Source organism: Bos javanicus, chromosome 24, assembly GCF_032452875.1.
Source record: "Bos javanicus breed banteng chromosome 24, ARS-OSU_banteng_1.0, whole genome shotgun sequence".
Classification (NCBI taxonomy): domain Eukaryota; kingdom Metazoa; phylum Chordata; class Mammalia; order Artiodactyla; family Bovidae; genus Bos; species Bos javanicus.
The window spans coordinates 13911553-13933636 of NC_083891.1; positions in this window are offsets into that span (position 1 = coordinate 13911553).

Consider the following 22084-nt stretch of genomic DNA (forward strand, 5'->3'; position numbering starts at 1 on the left):
CAATATTTACTTAATTGCAACATTTAAAAACTAAATGATGTCTTGTAAAATTCAGAAAATCTAGCAACACTGTATATGCTTTCTAGCATGGCAAAAACTACCTGGCATTGATGGTCACCTTCAGTCTTTGGGGGGGGCATAGGCCATCACTCTTGTGTTCCTACATCACTCATGCATATCTCAGGCCAGGGTTAGATAGAAAGTAGAGTTTGCTTCTTAACCACATGGTATAATGGTTAAAAGCACACAGATGCTGGCTTTGATGGTATATATTCAAATCCTAGCTTTGGCATTTATAAGCTACATGACTTTAGGGAAATTATTTAACTTTTTCTTGCCTTAGTTTCATCATCTGCCTAATAAAAATAAAAATAGTGACCTTCCTAACAAGTCTTTCTGAGGATTAAGTGAATTTACACACATTAAAACTTATATGCAGAGTACATCATGAGAAACGCTGGGCTGGAAGAAGCACAAGCTGGAATCAAGATTGCCAGGAGAAATATCAATAACCTCAGATATGCAGATCACACCACCCTTATGGTAGAAGGTGAAGAGGAACTAAAAAGCCTCTTGATGAAAGTGAAAGAGGAGAGTGAAAAAGTTGGCTTAAAGCTCAACATTCAGAAAATGAAGATCATGGCATCTGGTCCTATCACTTCATGGGAAATAGATGGGGAAACAGTGGAAACAGTGTCAGACTTTGTTTTTTGGGGGCTCCAAAATCACTGCAGATGGTGATTGCAGCCATGAAATTAAAAGACGCTTACTCCTTGGAAGAAAAGTTATGACCAACCTAGATAGCATATTGAAAAGCAGAGACATTACTTTGCCAACAAAGGTCCGTCTAGTCAAGGCTATTGTTTTTCCTGTGGTCATGTATGGATGTGAGAGTTGGACTGTGAAGAAGGCTGAGTGCCGAAGAATTGATGCTTTTGAACTGCAGTGTTGGAAAAGACTCTTGAGAGTCCCTTGGACTGCATTGAGATCCAACCAGTCCATTCTGAAGGAGATCAGCCCTGGGATTTCTTTGGAAGGAATGATGCTAAAGCTGAAACTCCAGTACTTTGGCCACCTCACGTGAAGAGCTGACTCACTGGAAAAGACTCTGATGCTGGGAGGGATTGGGGGCAGGAGGAGAAGGGGACGACAGAGGATGAGATGGCTGGATGGCATCACTGACTCGATGGATGTGAGTCTGGGTGAACTCCGGGAGTTGGTGATGGACAGGGAGGCCTGGAGTGCTGCGATTCATGGGGTCGCAAAGAGTCAGACATGACTGAGCGACTGAACTGAACTGAACTGAATACATAATTAATATAATATGATAATTATATATGTAGAACAGCACTTAGGACATATTATTATCACTTGCACAGTATTATAGTAAGAATCAGATGAAAAGATTAATGTAAAATTACTTTGAAAATGTATAGGCATCATACACAAGTACTAGATTATTATATTTTTATTATGTGTAGTACAAAAGACTTCTGATAGATGATTTTCTAGCATTCTCTAGAATACATCCACTATAAGAAACTTACCTCCATTTGTAATAATCTTATAATTCATTTCATAATAATTTTATTTTTAGACAGTTCTTTCTTAAATTAAGCCTACACAAAAATTGCTATAACATATCTCCACATAACTAAATTTTGTCACTCCTGTGAACTGCTGTAGGGCTTATTTCCTGTACCTTGATTTCAGCACTGACTTCTTATTTTCTTTTATTGTTGTTCAGTCGCTAAGTCATGTCCGAGGCTTTGCCACCCCATAAGCTGTGGCATGCCTGGCTCCTCTGTTCTCCACTATGTCCTGAAGTTTTCTCAAATTCATGTTCACTGAATCAGTGATGCTATCCAACCATGTCATCCTTGCCATCCCCTTCTACTTTTGTCTTCAGTTTTTTTCAGCATCTGAGTTTTTTCCCAATGAGCCAGCTTTTCACATCAGGTGCTTCAACTTCAGCATCAGTGAATATTCTGGGTTGACTTCCTTTAGGGTTGACTGGTTTGCTCTCCCTACAGTCCAAGGGACTCTCAAGAGTCTTCTCCAGCACCACAATTTGAAAGCATTAATTTTTCAGTGCTCAGCCTTCTTTATGGTCCAACTCTCACATCTGTGTGTGACTACTAGAAAAACCATAGATTTGACTATATGGACCTTTGTCATTGGCAAAGTGATGCCTCATATGCTGTTGAGGTTTGTCATCCCTTTCCTTCCATGGAGCAAGCGTCTTTTAATTTCATGGCTGAGGTCACTGCCTGCAGTGATTTTGGAGCCCAAGAAAATTAACTTTGTCACTTCTTCCACTTTTTCCCCTTCTATTTGCCAGGAAGTCATGGGACTAGATGCCATGATCTGATTTTTCTGAATGCTGAGTTTCAAGCCAGCTTTTTCACTCCCCTCTTTCACCCTCAAGAGGCTCTTTAGTTCCTCTTTGCTTTCTACCATTAAGTGGTTCATCTGCATATCTGAGTTTGTTGATATTTCTCCCAGAGATCTTGATTTCAGCCTGTGATTCATCCAGCCCAGCATTTTGCATGAAGTTAAACAAGCAGTGTGACAACATACAACCCTGCCATACTCATATCTCAATTTTGAACCAGTTTTTCTATGTCCAGTTCCAATTATTGCTTCTTGACCCACATATGGGTTTCTCAAGAGATAGGTGAAGTGGTCTGGTAGTCCAAGCTCTTTAAGAATTTTCCACAGTTTATTGTGATCCACACAGTCAAAGGCTTTAGTGTAGTCAGTGAAGCAGAAGTTGATGTTTTTCTGGAACTCCCTTTCTTTCTCTGTGATCCAACGAATATTGGCAATTTGATCTCTGGTTCCTCTGCCTCTTCAAAACCCAACTTGTACATCCAAAAGTTCTTATTTTCTTACTAAACTATTAATAGTTTATTTTCTTCAAACATACATCATGTGTCATACATGATGCAGGGGACCAAAAACGTAACATTGACTAGCACCCTCCCAGTTCCACCCAAGCTTATAGACTGTGTACCTGCCAATATGTACTATAGGATGCCACACACATGAACTGTTCTGTTCTTTCTTGCATAAAAGAAATGTCACCTTTTACATCTCCCATTTAATAATTGCTTCACAAATCTATGTCAATCAATTTTAGAAGGATTCTGTGCAATAAACTACGATTACAATTTTAGAGGTGAGAAAACTGAGGTCTGTGCAGTGTTCTCTCCACACCATCCATCTGATCTTTCATCTCCAGGCCTAGAGAGAGGATTGAGTCCCAGAGTACACTTGGAAATGCAATCAAAAAATGAATAAACCAGACCTGGGCCAGCAAGGAGCTGAAGTTGTTCTGGCCAACACTGTTACCAAAGCGAAGTAGTTAGTTCTGTTCAAAGACAATGGAGCCGGTTAGAAAACAATGCATCTAGATTGGAAGAGTGTGAGAACAGAGGGCTCCAAAAGGAGCATGTCCAGGAAAATAGGGAAATTATGAGCTGTCTGACATCTGATTCTAATAAAGCTTGTACTAAGAAGCCATAGAAGTATATGAAGAATTAGTAATAGATATATAGAAAACCTGTAAAAAATAGACCAAACTTTTAATTGAGGCAATTATTAAATCTGGAAAAAGAAGAACGGAAACCTAACTTATTCATAATATATAGCTCAAAAGTAAATGGCACTTAGTGGTAATGAGTTAACTGAATATAGTTACATAACTATTACATATTGGGAGAATGAGAGGAACAGAAGAGAATTGTGAAAGAATGCTAAACCTTTGCTATGGTTACAAAATAGTAATGATGGAAACAGGTAAGTCAAGAGATATCAGTATTGGCATATGATTTAGGATTATGTATATAAAGGCCAGAAGAACAACTGAAAGAGTTGAAAAAGGCTGCCTTTGGGGATCACGATTGAAGGGCAAAGAGATAAGGATGAGAGATAAGCCCTTTAGAAGTGCATTGACTTTTTAACTTTACATACATTTTACTTTACACAATAGCCAAATGATAGAAATAGCCTCAAGAACCCACTGATGGATGAATGGATACACGAAATGTTGTATATACATACACTGAAACATTATCCAACCTTTAAAAGAAACTATTTTCTTTGGCCATGTGGCATGCAGGATTTTATCCTGCTGAGAGATTGAACCCATGCACCCTGCTGGTGCCCTCTGGAACAGAAGCATGGAGTCTTATTACTGAACCACCAGGGAATTCCCTTTAAAAGAAAAGAAATTCTGACACATTTTACAACATGAATAAATTGTGAGGGCATTATGCTAAGTGAAATAAGCCGATCACAAAAAGGCAAATACTACATGGTTCCATTTATAAGATCTACATAGAGTAACTCATAGTAAAATTCATAGGAATAGAAAGTAGGAGGTGGTTTCCAGGAGCTGTGGGGGGAAGAAGAATGTGGAATTGTTGTTTAATGGGTACAGAGTTTCAGTTTTGCAAGATGAAGAGAGTTCTGGAGATTGGTTGCCCAACATGTGAATGTACTTAGTGTTAACAAACTGTATACTTTAAAACAGTTAAGATGGTAAGGTTATCTGTAATGTATCACAATGAAAGTTTTTTTTAATTGTGCTGTGCTTAGTTGCTCAGTTGTAGCCAACTCTTTGCAACCCTACGGACTGTAGCCCGTCAGGCTCCTCTGTTTGTGGGACTCCCCAGGCAAGAATACAGGAGTGGGTTGCCGTGCCCTCTTCCAGGGGATCTTCTCAACTCAGGGATTGAACCCAGGTGTCCCACATTTCAGGCAGATTCTTTACCATCTGAGCCATCAAGGAAGCCCAAGAATACTGGAGTTGGTAGCCTATCCCTTCTCCAGGGGATCTTTCTGACCCAGGAATCAAACCAGGGTTTCCTGCATTGCAGGCAGATTCTTTATCAGCTGAGCTACCAGAGAAGTTCTTTTTTTTTTTTTTTATGGTATTTCTCTCTCTCTTTTTTTTAAATTTTATTTTATTTTTAAACTTTACAATATTGTATTAGTTTTGCCAAATATCGAAATGAATCCGCCACAGGTATACCCGCGTTCCCCATCCTGAACCCTCCTCCCTCCTCCCTCCCCTACCCTTCCTCTGGGTCGTCCCAGTGCACCAGCCCCAAGCATTCTTTTAAAAATTAAACAACAAAGACAATATTACCTGGTGGTGGAGTCATAACCAGGTGATATACAAATACCAATCAATATGGCACAAGAAATGGAATAATCAAAATGGACACAAACAGTTAAAAGTAAAAAATTTAGCAACTAGCTATGTGCTACTCCATGATATTAAAACCCAAGGTTTGATCTTTTTATCTATTTTACTGTCTCATACTATGAGTATATAATATAACTTTGCAGGAATTGAGCCTATAGTACAAGTTAGGAGATCCAAGCATGATGTAGCAGAAAGAGCACTGAAACCACCCACCCCCCTCCTTTTTTTTGCACCCTGCTAAAAAATTTTTTTTAAAAAGACTGTTCAAAAGAGATCGTAAATATGAAAGTATACTGTCTGTAAAATCTGTAATCTGTAAAATAAGGACTTCTAGCAAAATTATACTTTTCCATGACTAAGACAGTATCTAGTTATGATTTAGAGTTTTCCTTAGGGCTCCTGAAATCACCCCATTTCCAAAGTGAACACATTATCTTCAAAGGTTCCTCTTACTGCAATTTATTTATTGCAACAAGCTAGGAATTGTGTTGCAAAGGAGAAATCAAAAGTACTTCATCAACAGTTGAAGGTGCCACCTAAAGTCACCCTGAGCACAAAGGGATAGAGACTGTCCTTGACTTTTCATCAACACCTGGTCACTCTGGGTGGACAGTCTACTTGACACCTGTACTTTCAGAAACTTTTTGTAAGTATAACTGATATTAGAGGCCTAAACCCTCTAAAGAATAATTTAAGATATTCCTTGGGCTAACTTACATACTCAAAAACTCAAAACCTTGGAAACTAGAAATATGACCATTGATAAACTCCTTGACATTAGCCTTGGTTACAGTTTTTTGGACTTGACACCAAAAAGAAAGAAAACAAAAGCAAAATAAACAACTAGGATGACAAAAAACTATAAAGCTCTGCACAACAAAGAAACCCACCAATGAAACAAAAAGGCAACCAGCAGAATAGGAATTGCAAATCATATATCTGATAAGTGGACAATATCCAAAATACATAGAGAATTCACACAACTCAATAGTAAAAATATCTGATTAAAAAATAGGCAGAGGATCTGAATAAATAATTTTTCCAAAGAAGACACACAGATAATCAACTGGTACCTGAGAGGATGTTCAACACCATTAATCATCAGGGAAACATAAACCAAAACTACACAGAGACATGACTTCATACCTATTCGAATGGCTATTATCAAAAGAAAAGAGACAAGTGTTGGTGAGGATGTGGGAAAAAATGAACTCTTGTGCACTGTTGATAAGAATGCAACCATTATGGAAACCATTATGAAGGTTCCTCAAAAAATTAAAAATAGAACTATTATTTGACCGAGCAGCTCCCCTTCGGAGCATTTATTTCAGTAAAGCAAAAACACCAACTTGAAAAGATATATGCATAATCATGTTCATTGCAGCATTATTTACAATATAGAAACAACTTAAATATCTATTAACAGATGAGTGTATAAAGAAAATTTGGTATAGATAGATTCAGATATATATAATGGAATATTATTAAGCCATATAAATGTGGAAATTGTCATTTGTGACAACGTGGATGGACCTTGAGGGAATATGCTGAGTGAAAAAAATCAGTCAGAGAAAGACATTTGTCCATATGATCTCACGTATATGTGGAATCCAAAATAAAGAAGCAAAGCTCATAGATACAAAAAACAGACTGTTAGTTGCCACTGACAGGAGTAGAGAGTGGGCCAGATGGATGAAGGGAGTCAAAAGATGCAAACTTGCAGTTACAAAATAAATGTCATGGGGACACATTGTACAGGATGGCGATTATAGTTAATAATACTGTATTATGTATTTGAAAGTTAAGAAAAAAAATTCTCATCACAAGAAAAAAATCCTCTGGCTGCATACGGAGGTGGATATATGCTAGATCTGTTGTGCTAATCATTTTGCAATGTATACAAATGTTGAATCATTACATTGTACACCTGAAAGTAACATAATGTTGTATGCCAATTATACCTCAATTTTTTAAGAAAAGACACCCTCCAAAAAGAGAATGACCACTGAGATGTTTTCCAGCCTGCTCCAGGTTGTTCAGACGTGATGCAATCCCCTTACTTTCCAAATTACTCAACAAAGTTAGAATCAACCCTTAGGATTTTCTCCAATAAGCTCTCAAGGTTGTCAATAACTGAATTTACACTCTAACGAAATAAACCTTAAAAAGTAAACAAACGGGGGGAGGAGCCAAGATGGCAGAGGAGTAGGACGGGGAGAACACTTTCTCCCCCACAAATTCATCAAAAGAGCATTTAAACGTCGAGTAAATTCCACAAAACAACTTCTGAATGCCGGCAGAGGACATCAGGCACCCAGAAAAGCAACCCAACTCTTCGAAAGGAGGTAGGAGAAAATATTAAAAACAAAAAAAAAGAGACAAAAGAGGGAGGGACGGAGTTCCGTCCCGGGAAGGGAATCTTAAAAAGAGAGAAGTTTCCAAACATCAGGAAACCTTCTCACTGCCGAATCTGTGCCGAGCTTTGGAAGCACAGAGGGCAACATAACAGGGAGAAAAAATAAATAAACAATTTAAAACTCGCAGATTGCGAGCCCTACAGTAACTCCCCCAGCAGAGAAGCAGCGCAGACGCCTGCATCCGCCATTAGCAAACCGGGGCTGGGCAGGGAGGCGCGGCGTGGGCTGCATCGCTGAGAGTAAGAATCTGGCCTGAATACCCTGAGCGCTATCTGAGCGAAATAATTTGGGCTAGCAAACCAGACTGTGGGATACCTACCACGCGAAAAGCCAGCCCTAACCTAAGACCGCCAGGCCCGCGCACGGAACAAAGGACTGAACAGAGATAGCCGGCTGCAGACCTTCCCCCTCCGGTGACAGGCAGCCAGAGCCGGAAGGGGGCAATCGCAGCCCCAGAGAGACATTATCTATAAAATTGTAAGCAGGCTTCTTTGCTAACTAAAACTTCTTGGGGGTCTGGACGGTCAACATCTGCCTGAGAAGGTGCGCCGGTTTTACATCCAGATAACCGAGTGGCGGGGAGGCGATAAGTCGCAGCATTGGCGCTCGCCTGGGAAGAGCAAATTGGCGCTCGGACCTGGGAAGAGCACAAAACGCAGGCCCAACTGAGTCTGCGCCTCTGAGGACTACCCGAGTGCCTGAACCTGAGCGGCTTGGACCTGGGAGGTGCATGCAGCCCAGGGCCAGCCTCAGATTGTTCCCGGCGGAACAACCTAGAGTCCGAGCAGTGTGGACAGGGAGGCTACACGCGCCGTGAGCAGGGGCAGACCCAGGGTGGCTGAGGCACTGCGAGCCCACGCCAGTGTTATTTGTTTGCAGCATCCCTCCCTCCCTCCCCACAGCGCGACTGAACAAGTAAGCCTAAAAAAAAAAAAAAAAAGTGTCCTCCACCGTGCCCTTTGAGTCAGGGCGGAAACCAGATACTGAAGAGACTAGCAAACAGAAGAAGATATAACAGAGGGAAATGCCTTGGAAGCTACAGGCAATAGATCAAAACCCTGTGGTTACTACGGACTACATAGGAAGGGGCCTATAGATCTTGAGAAATATAAATCTGACCAAGGAACTAGCCAAAAATGAACTGAACCCACAACACCCAAAAAAAAAAAAAAAAGTCCTAGATATATTTTTATTATTTTTACGATCATTCTTTCTTTTTTTTTTTTAATTAAAAAAAAAAATTTTAAGTCCTCTATTGTTCCTTTAATTTTCACTTTTATAACCTATTACTTTGCAAAAAAAAAAAAAAAAAGAAGACCCTATTTTTTTTCTTCTTCAGCAAACTTCATATATATATTTTATAATTTTTTGACCTTGTTTTTTTTGTTTGTTTGTTTTTGTTTTTTTCTTCTTTTCTTTAACATTGTATTTTTGAAATCCCAAACTCTACTCTAGATTTTTAATTTTTGCTTTTTGGTATATGTTATCAATTTTGTACCTATAGTTTTTTTTTATATAATTTCTGTGACTTTTTTTTTTCTTCTTCTCTGTTTCTTTCTCTTCTTCTTTTATATAACATTGTATATCTGAAATTCCAAACTTTACTCTAGATTTTTAATTTATGCTTTTTGGTATTTGATATCAATTTTGTACCTGTATTTTCTTTATAATTTTTGTGACATTGTTCGTATTTGTTTGTTTGTTTTCTCTCTTTATTTTTCTTCTTCTTTTTTTTTTTTTTTTAACATTGTATTTTTGAAATTCCAAACTCTACTCTAGATTTTTAATTTTTGCTTTCTGGTATTAGTTATCAATTTTGTACCTGTACTTTCTTTATAATTTTCGCGACCTTGTTTGTTTTTGTTTGTTCATTTTTTCTCTCTTTCTTTTCCTTCTTCTTTTCTTTAACATCGTATTTTTGAAATTCCAAACTCTACTCTAGATTTTTAATTTTCGCTTTCTGGTATTAGTTATCAATTTTGTACCTGTACTTTCTTTATAATTTTCGCGACCTTGTTTGTTTTCGTTTGTTCGTTCTTTCTCTCTTTCTTTTCCTTCTTCTTTTCTTTAACATCGTATTTTTGAAATTCCAAACTCTACTCTAGATTTTTAATTTTTGCTTTTATGTATTTGTTACCAATTTTGTACCTTTAAGGACCCAATCTTCAGGACCCATTTTTCACTAGGGAGTGAGATTACTGGCTTGACTGCTCTCTCTCCCTTTGGACCCTCCTTTTTCTCCACCAGGTCGCCTGTGTCTCCTCCCTAACCCCTCTCTACTCTACCCAACTCTGTGAATTTCTGTGTGTTCCAGACGGTGGAGAACACTTAGGGAACTGATTACTGGCTGGATCTGTCTCCCTCCTTTTCATTCCCCCTTTTATCCTTCTGGCCACCTCTGTTACCTTCCTCCTTCTTCTCTTCTCTGTATAACCCCGTGAACATCTCTGAGTGGTCCAGTTGTGGAGTGCACATAAGGAAGTGACTACTGGCTAGCCCACTCTCTCCACTATTGATTCACCTCATCTCATTTGGGTCACCTCTAACTCCCTCCTCCCTCTTCTCTTCTCCATGTAACCCTGTGAACCTCTCTGAGTGACCCTCACTGTAGAGAAACTTATCATCTTTAATGTAGATGTTTTATCAATGGTGCTGTATAGAAGGAGAAGTTTTGAAACTACTGTAAAAATAAGACCGATAATCGGAAGCAGGAGACTTAAGTCCAAACCCTGACTCCAGGGAACTCCTGACTCCAAGGAACATTCATTCACAGGAGCTCATCAAATGCCTCCATACCGACACTGAAACCAAGCACCACACAAGGGCCAATAAGTTCCAGGGCAAGACATACCAAGCAAATTCTCCAGCAACAAAGGAACACAGCCCTGAGCTTCAAGATACAGGCTGCCCAAAGTCACCCCAAAACTATAGACATCTCATAACTCATTACTGGACATTTCATTGCACTCCAGAGAGAAGAAATACAGCTCCACCCACCAGAACACCGACACAAGCTTCCCTAACCAGGAAACCTTGACAAGCCACCTGTACAAACCCACACACAGCGAGGAAACACCACAATAAAGAGAACTCCACAAACTGCCAGAATACAGAAAGGACACCCCAAACTCAGCAATTTAAACAAGATGAAGAGACAGAGGAATACTCAGCAGATAAAGGAACAGGATAAATGCCCACCAAACCAAACAAAAGAGGAAGAGATAGGGAATCTACCTGATAAAGAATTCCGAATAATGATAGTGAAATTGATCCAAAATCTTGAAACTAAAATGGAATCACAGATAAATAGCCTGGAGACAAGGATTGAGAAGATGCAAGAAAGGTTTAACAAGGACCTAGAAGAAATAAAAAAGAGTCAATATATAATGAATAATGCAATAAGTGAAATTAAAAACACTCTGGAGGCAACAAATAGTAGAATAACAGAGGCAGAAGACAGGATTAGTGAATTAGAAGATAGAATGGTAGAAATAAATGAATCAGAGAGGATAAAAGAAAAACGAATTAAAAGAAATGAGGACAATCTCAGAGACCTCCAGGACAATATTAAACGCTACAACATTCGAATCATAGGGGTTCCAGAAGAAGAAGACAAAAAGAAAGACCATGAGAAAATACTTGAGGAGATAATAGTGGAAAACTTCCCTAAAATGGGGAAGGAAATAATCACCCAAGTCCAAGAAACCCAGAGAGTACCAAACAGGATAAACCCAAGGCAAAACACCCCAAGACACATATTAATCAAATTAACAAAGATCAAACACAAAGAACAAATATTAAAAGCAGCAAGGGAAAAACAACAAATAACACACAAGGGAATTCCCATAAGGATAACAGCTGATCTTTCAATAGAAACTCTTCAAGCCAGGAGGGAATGGCAAGATATACTTAAAATGATGAAAGAAAATAACCTACAGCCCAGATTATTGTACCCAGCAAGGATCTCATTCAAGTATGAAGGAGAAATCAAAAGCTTTTCAGACAAGCAAAAGCTGAGAGAATTCTGCACCACCAAACCAGCTCTCCAACAAATACTAAAGGATATTCTCTAGACAGGAAACACAAAAACGGTGTATAAACTCGAACCCAAAACAATAAAGTAAATGGCAACGGGAACATACTTATCAGTAATTACCTTAAACGTAAATGGGTTGAATGCCCCAACCAAAAGACAAAGACTGGCTGAATGGATACAAAAACAAGACCCCTACATATGTTGTCTACAAGAGACCCACCTCAAAACAGGGGACACATACAGACTGAAAGTGAAGGGCTGGAAAAAGATTTTCCATGCAAATAGGGACCAAAAGAAAGCAGGAGTAGCAATACTCATATCAGATAAAATAGACTTTAAAACAAAGGCTGTGAAAAGAGACAAAGAAGGTCACTACATAATGATCAAAGGATCAATCCAAGAAGAAGATATAACAATTATAAATATATATGCACCCAACACGGGAGCACCACAGTACGTAAGACAACTGCTAACAAGTATGAAAGGAGAAATTAACAATAACACAATAATAGTGGGAGACCTTAATACCCCACTTACACCTATGGATAGATCAACTAAACAGAAAATTAACAAGGAAACACAAACTTTAAATGATACAATAGACCAGTTAGACCTAATTGATATCTATAGGTCATTTCATCCCAAAACAATGAATTTCACCTTTTTCTCAAGCGCACATGGAACCTTCTCCAGGATAGATCACATCCTGGGCCATAAAGCTAGCCTTGGTAAATTCAAAAAGATAGAAATCATTCCAAGCATTTTTTCTGACCACAATGCAGTAAGATTAGATCTCAATTACAGGAGAAAAACTATTAAAAATTCCAACATATGGAGGCTGAACAACACGCTGCTGAATAACCAACAAATCACAGAAGAAATCAAAAAAGAAATCAAAATTTGCATAGAAACGAATGAAAATGAAAACACAACAACCCAAAACCTGTGGGACACGGTAAAAGCAGTCCTAAGGGGAAAGTTCATAGCAATACAGGCATACCTCAAGAAACAAGAAAAAAGTCAAATAAATAACCTAACTCTACACCTAAAGCAACTAGAAAAGGAAGAAATGAAGAACCCCAGGGTTAGTAGAAGGAAAGAAATCTTAAAAATTAGAGCAGAAATAAATGCAAAAGAAACAAAAGAGACCATAGCAAAAATCAACAAAACCAAAAGCTGGTTCTTTGAAAGGACAAATAAAATTGACAAACCATTAGCCAGACTCATCAAGAAACAAAGGGAGAAAAATCAAATCAACAAAATTAGAAACGAAAATGGAGAGATCACAACAGACAACACAGAAATACAAAGGATCACAAGAGACTACTATCAACAATTATATGCCAATAAAATGGACAACGTGGAAGAAATGGACAAATTCTTAGAAAAGTACAACTTTCCAAAACTGGACCAGGAAGAAATAGAAAATCTTAACAGACCCATCACAAGCATGGAAATTGAAACTGTAATCAAAAATCTTCCAGCAAACAAAAGCCCCGGTCCAGACGGCTTCACAGCTGAATTCTACCAAAAATTTAGAGAAGAGCTAACACCTATCCTGCTCAAACTCTTCCAGAAAATTGCAGAGGAAGGTAAACTTCCAAACTCATTCTATGAGGCCACCATCACCCTAATACCAAAACCTGACAAAGATCCCACAAAAAAAGAAAACTACAGGCCAATATCACTGATGAACATAGATGCAAAAATCCTTAACAAAATTCTAGCAATCAGAATCCAACAACACATTAAAAAGATCATACACCATGATCAAGTGGGCTTTATCCCAGGGATGCAAGGATTCTTCAATATCCGCAAATCAGTCAATGTAATACACCACATTAACAAATTGAAAAATAAAAACCATATGATTATCTCAATAGATGCAGAGAAAGCCTTTGACAAAATTCAACATCCATTTATGATAAAAACTCTCCAGAAAGCAGGAATAGAAGGAACATACCTCAACATAATAAAAGCTATATATGACAAACCCACTGCAAACATTATCCTCAATGGTGAAAAATTGAAAGCATTTCCTCTAAAGTCAGGAACAAGACAAGGGTGCCCACTTTCACCATTACTATTCAACATAGTTTTGGAAGTTTTGGCCACAGCAATCAGAGCAGAAAAAGAAATCAAAGGAATCCAAATTGGAAAAGAAGAAGTAAAACTCTCACTATTTGCAGATGACATGATCCTCTACATAGAAAACCCTAAAGAGTCCACCAGAAAATTACTAGAAATAATCAATGACTACAGTAAAGTTGCAGGATATAAAATCAACACACAGAAATCCCTTGCATTCCTATACACTAATAATGAGAAAACAGAAAGAGAAATTAAGGAAACAATTCCATTCACCATTGCAACGGAAAGAATAAAATACTTAGGAATATATCTACCTAAAGAAACTAAAGACCTATATATAGAAAACTATAAAACACTGGTGAAAGAAATCAAAGAGGACACTAATAGATGGAGAAATATACCATGTTCATGGATTGGAAGAATCAATATAGTGAAAATGAGTATACTACCCAAAGCAATTTATAGATTCAACGCAATCCCTATCAAGCTACCAACAGTATTCTTCACAGAGCTAGAACAAATAATTTCACAATTTGTATGGAAATACAAAAAACCTCGAATAGCCAAAGCGATCTTGAGAAAGAAGAATGGAACTGGAGGAATCAACCTACCTGACTTCAGGCTCTACTACAAAGCCACAGTTATCAAGACAGTATGGTACTGGCACAAAGACAGAAATATTGATCAATGGAATAAAATAGAAAGCCCAGAGATAAATCCATGCACATATGGACACCTTATCTTCGACAAAGGAGGCAAGAATATACAATGGATTAAAGACAATCTCTTTAACAAGTGGTGCTGGGAAATCTGGTCAACCACTTGTAAAAGAATGAAACTGGACCACTTTCTAACACCATACACAAAAATAAACTCAAAATGGATTAAAGATCTAAACGTAAGACCAGAAACTATAAAACTCCTAGAGGAGAACATAGGCAAAACACTCTCCGACATACATCACAGCAGGATCCTCTATGACCCACTTCCCAGAATATTGGAAATAAAAACAAAAATAAACAAATGGGACCTAATTAACCTTAAAAGCTTCTGCACATCAAAGGAAACTATTAGCAAGGTGAAAAGACAGCCTTCAGAATGGGAGAAAATAATAGCAAATGAAGCAACCGACAAACAACTAATCTCAAAAATATACAAGCAACTCCTACAGCTCAACTCCAGAAAAATAAACGACCCAATCAAAAAATGGGCCAAAGAACTAAATAGACATTTCTCCAAAAAAGACATACAGATGGCTAACAAACATGAAAAGATGCTCAACATCACTCATTATCAGAGAAATGCAAATCAAAACCACTATGAGGTACCATTTCACACCAGTCAGAATGGCTGCGATCCAAAAGTCTACAAATAATAAATGCTGGAGACGGTGTGGAGAAAAGGGAACCCTCTTACACTGTTGGTGGGAATGCAAACTAGTACAGCCACTATGGAGAACAGTGTGGAGATTCCTTAAAAAACTGGAAATAGAACTGCCTTATGATCCAGCAACCCCACTGCTGGGCATACACACTGAGGAAACCAGAAGGGAAAGAGACACGTGTACCCCAATGTTCATCGCAGCACTGTTTATAATAGCCAAGACATGGAAGCAACCTAGATGTCCATCAGCAGATGAATGGATAAGAAAGCTGTGGTACATATACACAATGGAGTATTACTCAGCCATTAAAAAGAATACATTTGAATCAGTTCTAATGAGGTGGATGAAACTGGAGCCTATTATACAGAGTGAAGTAAGCCAGAAGGAAAAACATAAATACAGTATTCTAACGCATATATATGGAATTTAGAAAGATGGTAACAATAACCCTGTGTACGAGACAGCAAAAGAGACACTGACGTATAGAACAGTCTTATGGACTCTGTGGGAGAGGGAGAGGGTGGGAAGATTTGGGAGAATGACATTGTAACATGTAAAATATCATGTAAGAAATGAGTTGCCAGTCCAGGTTCGATCCACGATACTGGATGCTTGGGGCTGGTGCACTGGGACGACCCAGAGGGATGGTATGGGGAGGGAGGAGGGAGGAGGGTTCAGGATGGGGAACACATGTATACCTGTGGTGGATTCATTTTGATATTTGTCAAAACTAATACAATTATGTAAAGTTTAAAAATAAAATAAAATTTAAAAAATAAAAAAAAATAAAAAAAAAAAAGTAAACAAACAACAAGAAGGTGGGCACTCTATCTCGAGCCCTCTAATGCATAAATCAGAAAAATAATAGTCCCTAGAACAGTTAGTTTCAGCAGGATACGGCACTGTAAGGCATGCATAGGCTGAAGAAATTTGTAAAGAGAGGTCATCAAAATTTGGAGGTGAGGACTACAGAGACAGACCTTTGAAATTCACTCTTCCAATTAAGGACAGCCTCAAGGCAGATGTGGCTTTTGATTTCTATAACCTCCTTTCAGAATTATAAATTGGAAAGATCACAGTCCTGGGGAGTCCAAATCTTGGATTTAGTGGTTCTTGCATATTAACTAGCTGGGTGGGCCCAATGCAGCCTTTTTTTTTTTTTCTTTTTTTTGTAAACCTCAGCAGTTGCATCTGTAAAATAAAATCTGTGGTTAAAGTTGTCTCTCAGTACCCTTTTAGCTCTAACGTTCTTTGACTCAGTAAATCTATTCCCCTGAAGAGTCTAAGAGTTTTATTACTAGGTAAACTTGGTGACAACTTCTTAGCCACTGCTCAGTAAAGGGAAGAACAGGAGTGGGAGGTGAGGCCAATTGGTTCAGAAAGTACTCTGTCAGTATTTTAGGGCAGGGGAGAGACTGTCATCGATATCATGAATATTGTTTGGTGACTATATACACACTTTTGGGATTGAGGTGACTAACAGACTGATATCCAATTAAAGGGACAGGAGAGAAGACAATCTACCCACAATCACTGGGACATTGGGAAGAAGGAGGCATTGGATAAGCTAACAGACTGCAAGCCTTCTGAAATGAAGAATATTCAAAAGAGCCAAGTCATTCATTCATTTCTTCATTCGTTCTTCCAACAGGTATTTATTTGGTCTTTCCATGTGAAAATAATTTAAAACAAGGCAAAAAATGTTTCTTTAAATTGGCTTTATAATTTAAAATACAGTTTTATTTTACAAGTTTCATCCAATATCAACTCTATGGGATATAAATTCCTCCTTAAGACAACAGCAAAGCTCAGAGAGGTCGAGTTTAACAAATATCACAGAGCTAATTCACTGAAAAATCAGAATCAAATTTAAGTTCTCTCATTCCTGCTTTTATGTTCCTCCTGTTACATCACAAATATGACCATCCTATTCCTGCAATTTCCTATCTTTGCCCTAACAAGTGGATGGTCTTGGGCCCAATATGTCAATACCCTTCTTGGGGCTGAGGATGGGCCCCCCCATAATATCTCTCAATGACATATTGATTATTTTGCGTTTAAGTTATTTAAGAAACAGCCAATGCAAGACAGACACTCTGACCCTCCTCTCAGTCTCCCTGAAAGCAGAAAATAAATCTCCACTGTGAAAGGTATATTTCCTGAATCTGGATTTAAAAAGAAACCTTTATATATCAGAACAGGGAATTCAAGTTGAGACACCTGTATGAACAAAACACATTACTTTTTAGATTTACCATCTCTTGCCCAGCATTTCTCGTGATGTATTCTGCATATAAGTTAAATAAGCAAGGTGACAATATACAGCCTTGATGTACTCCTTTTCTTATTTGGAACCAGTCTGTTGTTCCATGTCCAGTTCTAACTGTTTCTTCCTAACCTGCATACAGATTTCTCAAGAAGCAGGTCAGGTGGTCTGGTATTCCCATCTCTTTCAGAATTGTTCACAATTTATTGTGATCCACACAGTCAAAAGCTTTGGTATAGTCAATAAAGCAGAAACAGATGTTTTTCTGTAACTCTCTTGCTTTTTCGATGATCCAGCAGATGTTGGCAATTTGATCTCTGGTTTCTCTGCCTTTTCTAAATTCAGCTTGAACATCTGGAAGTTCTCAGGTCACATATTGTTGAAGATTGGTTTGGAGAATTTTGAGCACTACTCTGCTAGCGTGTGAGATGAGTGCAGTTGTGCAGTAGTTTGAGCATTCTTTGGCATTGCCTTTCTTAGGGATTGGAATGAAGACCAACCTTTTCCAGTCCTGTGGCCACTGCTGAGTTTTCCAAATTTGCTGGCATATTGAGTGCAGCACTTTCAAAGCATCATCTTTCAGGATTTGAAATAGCTCAACTGGAATCCATCCCCTCCACTAGCTTTGTTCATAGTGATGCTTCCTAAGGCCCACTTGACTTTGCATTCCAGGATGTCTGGCTCTAGGTGAGTGGTCACACCATCGTGATCATCTGGGTCATGAAGATCTTTTTTGTACAGTTCTTCTGTGTATTATTGCCACCTCTTCTTAACATCTTCTGCTTCTGTTAGATCCATACCATTGTATTAGGTCCATAAAGATGGGCTTTATTGAGCCCATCTTTGCATGAAATGTTCCCTTGGTATCTCTAATTTTCTTGAAGAGATCTCTAGTCTTTCCCATTCTATTGTTTTCCTCTACTTCTGTGCATTGATCACTGAGGGAGGCTTTCTTATCTCTCCTTGCTATTCCTTGGAACTCTGCATTCAAATGGATATATCTTTCCTTTTCTCCTTTGCTCTTGGTTTCTCTTCTTTTCACAGCTATTTGTAAGGCCTCCTCAGACAACCATTTTGCTTTTTTGCATTTCTTTTTCTTGGGGATGATCTTGCTCCCTGTCTCCTGTACACTGTCACAAACCTCCATCCATAGTTCATCAGCACAAGCTGGAATCAAGACTGCCGGGAGAAATATCAATAACCTCAGATATGCAGATGACACCACCCTTATGACAGAAAGTGAAGAAGAACTAAAGAGCCTCTTGATGAAAGTGAAAGAGGAGAGTAAAAAAGTTGGTTTAAAGCTCAACATTCAGAAAACTAAGGTCATGTCATCTGGTGCATCATTTTATGGCAAATAGATGGGGAAACAGTAGAAACAGTGGCTGACTTTATTTTTCTGGGCTCCAAAATCACTGCAGATAGTGATTGCAGCCATGAAATTAAAAGACGCTTACTCCTTGGAAGAAAAGTTATGACCAACCTAGACAGCTTGTTAAAAAGCAGAGACAGGTTCAATGCACGATACTGGATGCTTGGGGCTAGTGCACTGGGACGACCCAGAGGGATGGTATGGGGAGGGAGGAGGGAGGAGGGTTCAGGATGGGGAGCACATGTATACCTGTGATGGATTCATTTTGATATTTGGCAAAACTAATACAATTACGTAAAGTTTAAAAATAAAATAAAATTAAAAAAAAAAAAAAGCAGAGACATTACTTTGCCAACAAAGGTCCATCTAGAAAAGGCTATGGTTTTTCCAGTGGTCATGTATGGATGTGAGAGCTGAACTATAAAGAAAGCTGAGCACCAAAGGATTGATGCTTTTGAGCTGTGGTGTTGGAGAAGACTCTTGAGAGTCCCTTGGACTGCAAGGAGATCCAACCAGTCCATCCTAAAGGAACCCAGTTCTGAATGTTCATTAGAAGGATTGATGTTGAACCTGAAACTCCAATACTTTGGCCACCTGATAGAAAGAACTGACTCATATGAAAAAAAAAAACAAACCCCTGATGTTGGGAAAGATTGAAGGCAGGAGGAAAAAGGGATGACAAAGGATGAGATGGTTGGATGGCATCACCGACTCAATGGGCATGAGTTTGAGTAAACTCCAGGAGTTGATGATGGACAGGGAGGTCTGGCGTGCTACAGTCCATGAGGCCATAAAGAGTCGGACAGGACTGAACAACTGAACTGAACTGATCTCGTGCCCAAACTCTGTTTAGATGTTTCATTGATTGAATACCTCAAATATGTTTCTTTTTCCTGTGACTCCCTCACAAATTTAATATTTATTTGTCCAAAAAGTATAAAAGCTGCCAGTGTTGGACTCTTTTTTAAAAAAATAAAGGATAATTGCTTTACAATATTGTGTTGGTTTCTGCCATACAACGACATGGATCAGCCATAAATATACATGTGTCCCGTCCCTCTTGGGTCTCCCTCCCACTACCCTCCCCCATCCCACTCTCTAGGTCATCACAGAAAGCTGGATTGGGCTCCCTGTATTATACAGCAGCTTCCCACTAGTTATCTATTTTACACATCGTAGTGTATATATGTCAACTGGACTTGGAACAACAGGCTCAAAACTGGGAAAGGAGTACAAGAAGACTATATACTTCACCCTGTTTATTTAACTTTTTTGCAGAGTACATTATGTGAAATATCAGGTTGGATGAATCACAAGATTGGAATCAAGATTGTCAGGAAAAATATCAACAACCTCAGATATGTAGATGATGCCACTCTAACGGTAGCAAGTGAAGAGGCAGTAAAGAGCCTCTTGATGAGGGTGAAAGAGGAGAATGAAAAAGCTGGCTTGAAACTCAACATTCAAGAAACTGAGATCATGGCATCTAGTGCCATCACTTCATGGCAAGTAGATGGGGAAAAAGTGAAAGCAGGGACTGATCTTATTTTCTTAGGCTCCAAAACCAGTGCAGATGATGATTGTAACCATGAAATTAAAAGACATTTGCTCCTTGGAAGGAAAGCTATGAAAAACCTAGAAAGCATAGTGAAAAGCAGAGACCTCACTTTGCTAACCAAGGTGCATATAGTCAAAGTTATGGTTTTTCCAGGAGTCATGTATGGATGTGACATTTGTACCATAAAGAAGACTGAGCACAGAGGAATTCATTCCTTTGTAGTGCTGGAGAAGACTCTTGAGAGTCCTTTGGACAGCAAAGAGATCAAACCAGTCACTCTTAAAGGAAATCAACCCTAAATATTCATTGAAAGGACTGATGCTAAAGCCATAGCTCCTATACCTTGCCCAGTTGATGCAAAAACTGAGTCATTGGAAAAGACCCTGATGCTGGGAAAAATTGAAGGCAAAAGGAAAATGGGGTGGCACAGAATGACATGGTTAAATAGCATCACTGACTCAATGAATATGAATTTGAGCAAACTCTGAGAAATAATGGAGAACAGAGGAGTCTGGTGTTCTACAGTCCATGAGGTCACAAAAAGTTGGACTCAGCTTAGCGACCAAACAACAAGTGTATGTATGTCAATGCGGCTATCTCAATTCTCCCTACCCCTCCTTCCCACACTGTGTCCACAGTCTGTTCTCTGTCTGTATCTCTATTCCTGTCCTACAAGCAGGTTCATCAGTACCATTTTTCCACATTCCATGCTGCTAAATCGCTTCAGTCGTGTCCGACTCTGTGCGACCCCATAGACGGCAGCCCACCAGGCCGCGCCGTCCCTGGGATTCTCCAGGCAAGAACACTGGAGTGGGTTGCCATTTCCTTCTCCAATGCATGAAAGTGAAAACTGAAAGTGAAGTCGCTCAGTCGTGTCCGACTCTTAGCGACCCCATGGACTGCAGCCTACCAGGCTCCTCCATCCATGGGGTTTTCCAGGCAAGAGTACTGGAGTGGGGTACCATTGCCTTCTCTACATTCTATATATATGCATTAATATATGATATTTGTTTTTCTCTTTCTGACTTACTTCATTCTGTGTAACAGGCTCTAGCTTCATCCACCTCAGTTCAACTGACTCACATTTGTTCCTTTTATGGCTGAGTAATATTCCATTGTTTATATGTACCATATCTTCTTTATCCATTCATCTGTCAACACATACAGCAACTATGGAGAACAACATGGAAATTCCTTAAAACAACTAGGAATAAAACTACCAAATCACCCACTACTGGATATATACCCTGAGAAAACCATAATTCAAAAAGATATATGTACTCCAATGCTCATTGCAGCCCTATTTACAATAGCCAGGATATGGAAGCTACATAGATGGCCACTTCTCAGGCCCAATTTCTAGGAAACCATTGTGTGCAAGAAATATTTTTTTTTATTTTTCTCCTGTTAATCTGCCTTGTGTTGATTTTATTAGTCTAGCCACATGAACTCAAGAGAATTAAAGAGGGAAGTTTCCCACTCCTTTTTTCTTCATTTGGCTACATGAGAACAAAGAACTGAAAATAAAAGTCCTATAAGAGTTTAATTTTGTCAAATAGGAAGGAGAAATGTGCATTTTCTTCCCAAGAGGTAACACATTGGTATTCCTAAACTACAAATATGCTGAACGTGGACTCTGAAACTGGCTTTATATGAACTTATCTGGACCTCAAGCCTCATCTGCCTAACAGGTGACAGTATCTGTGCAAATCCAGTGTAGAGTTTCTTTTCTAGTATCAAATAAA